Source organism: Plasmodium reichenowi, chromosome 11 (assembly GCF_001601855.1).
Source record: "Plasmodium reichenowi strain SY57 chromosome 11, whole genome shotgun sequence".
In the NCBI taxonomy this organism is placed as follows: domain Eukaryota; phylum Apicomplexa; class Aconoidasida; order Haemosporida; family Plasmodiidae; genus Plasmodium; species Plasmodium reichenowi.
The window spans coordinates 1,291,152-1,293,958 of NC_033656.1; the positions used below are offsets into that span (position 1 = coordinate 1,291,152).

At 15.2% G+C, this 2,807-nt stretch overlaps 1 pseudogene, besides 1 other annotated feature; it reads right to left on the reverse strand.

The window, feature by feature from the left end:
• Nucleotides 1–134: 134 nt before the first annotated feature.
• On the reverse strand, nt 135–1,422 carry PRSY57_1133600 (hypothetical protein; annotated as a pseudogene; the record flags this gene model as incomplete).
• Nucleotides 135–1,422: a sequence feature.
• Nucleotides 1,423–2,807: the final 1,385 nt, after the last annotated feature.

The following is a 2,807-nucleotide window of genomic DNA, read 5'->3' on the forward strand; positions in this document are numbered from 1 at the left end:
TCAAAAAAAAAAAAAAAAAAACGGAAATTAAATTTTTTTTTTTTTTTTTATTTTTTTTTTTTAATATTTTTTACTTTTTACTTTTTATTTTTTATATTTTAATTTTTTTTTTTTTTTTTTTTTTATGTTTAATTTTAATTATTTAAAAAAAAAAAATGGGTATATGTTTTATCTTATGGTCCTCTTCATTTTTATTATAAATATTATCCATTTCTAAATAATCAAAAAGTAGCAAATTATTTGGCACCATATCGGCATTTATACTATTTATTATATTGTCCTTTTTATTTAAAGGTAATATAGTATTTTTTGTATCAATAATTGTACTTTTATTATATATATATATATATATATATATATAACATAATATAATATAATGTTTTCCTTGATCATAATTAATATGTGGAATGCTATATAATGATTTGTTTTGGTGAATTTATTTACTGTGCATTTTCCATTTTATGCTTTTCTTTATTTTTTTGATTTATCTTTTCAAAATATTTGAACATTTATTTTGGAATTATTTACTTTTTGTAACACTGAAATTTTGTTTTTGAAATATTTCTTTTCTTCTTTTAAAGAATTTAATTTGTTTAAAACTTTATTTAATATATGATTATATACAATATGAATTTTTTTCTGTTTTCTTAATTCTTTTGTTAATATGATAATCAAATTAATATTCTTATATTTTGAAGTAGCAGAATATATATTTTGGTTATATATATATATATATATCAATAAATATGTTATTCTTTTGATTGTTAATACTTCCATAATTTATATAATTTGCTTTAATGTTATTTTTAATACTGTTAGTAGTTTCCTTTTAGGAATAAGTTATTATTTTAAATCAGATTATCTATATTTAAGGCATCAATATTAATATCATATCTATTACTTATAATATGTTTATATAATGTCCTTTTGAATTTTACATATTTTGATAACCTTTTTTATTATGGCTATCATTAGTTATTTGACATATCTATATATTTTTGACATCTTGTGATATTTTTTCTTCTTTATATCCAATTTCATTTTCATCTTTATTGTCTTTCACTTTTATATTTCTTAATAAATGTATCTTTTTATGTATTACTATCTTATATATTTCAATGGGTAGAATTGTTTATATATTTTTCTGATTTTCTTTTTTTCCTTTCTTTTTCATATCTTTTTATATAATTTCTTGCATCTATTTTTTTATTTTTTCTATTGAATCTTTTATATCTTTTAAATCTTTTATATATTTTATATCTTCTTCGACTTTTTTTTTTTTTTTGTTTTTTTTGCACACGCAATATCTATAACCATTTCATTAAAATAAATAAAGGTGTATAAATTTCTTCTGTATTTTCATCTATAAATAATTGACCATAATAATTATTTGCTTATACATAAAACATTATGATTTTGCATTAGAGCTATAATATATTGATATACACATTATATTTTTTGGACTTTTTGTTTTGATAATGTTGGATGTGTGGTTAATTTCTTGCTACTAATTTTATCCCCGCAAAACCTAACTAAACATAATTACTTAAACCAACTACTTCGATATAATTATTTTCATATATACCAATTATGTTTTTAGATCAGTAATAAGCATTTTTAATATTTGATGAGTTTCTTATATTTAATAGACAAAATTTCTTTTTCTTATATCTATGAAATGTTCCTAAAAATGAAATAAAATTAAAATAAAAAGAAATAATATTTATAATGAAATTATTATAGATTTCATTTATATAATAAAAATTTTTTTATTGATATGTGCATTTTTATGTATTCATTTATATTTGTCTAGATATTTCTCCTTTATATATATATATATATATATATATATAATATATTTGTGTAGATATATTTTAATACTATACATTAGTTCCATGAACAATAAGTTTGTTTTTTACATTATCTTGGATCATATGTATAATAATAATATTAATAAAAATAAAAATAACATAATATATTATAAAAAAAAAAACATAAGAACGTTCGATTTTTATATTTTCCTTTTTAATAAATAGACTTTATAAGTATAGGTACATAAATTGGTGCAAAGTGTACATATATATCCCTCCTAGTACGTCAATCATATAACTGAATAATTATTTATTTCATGATATATACAACAGCTTTTTATATATAAAAAGGAATATATTTTTTTCTGTAATAATTATTTATATGACTAAGAACAATAAATAAATAAATAAATAAATATATATATATATATATATATATATATATATATTATATAAATAAGGATAACATTTGATGTTTGTTTTCCTGTAACTAAATTGTTTAATATATATATATATTTATTTTAATGTTTATCTATAAAAAAGTGTACTCACTAAAATTTAAAAAAAAAAAAAAATGTATATATTTTATATATATATATATATATATATATTATTTAATAATTTTATTATTAATTTTAAAATGAATTCTACAATAATTAAAAAAAAAATTTGATGATTTTCTTTTTTGGTGTTCTTTTAACATATATGTACAATTTATAATCAAATTATTATTTGACAAATAAAAAGTTAGCCATATATATTATACATATTAAATATAAAGACATAAAAAAAATAAAAAAATATATATTAAATAATATGGTAAAAAAAAAAAAAAAATGAATGACACATTAAAAATAATTAATTAGATTTTAAATAAATAAAAAATAAAAAAAAAAAAAAAATATAAATATATATATATATATATATATATATATATATATATATATAAAAAATAAAAAAAAAAAAAAAAAAAAAAAAAAAAAAAAAATAAAAAAA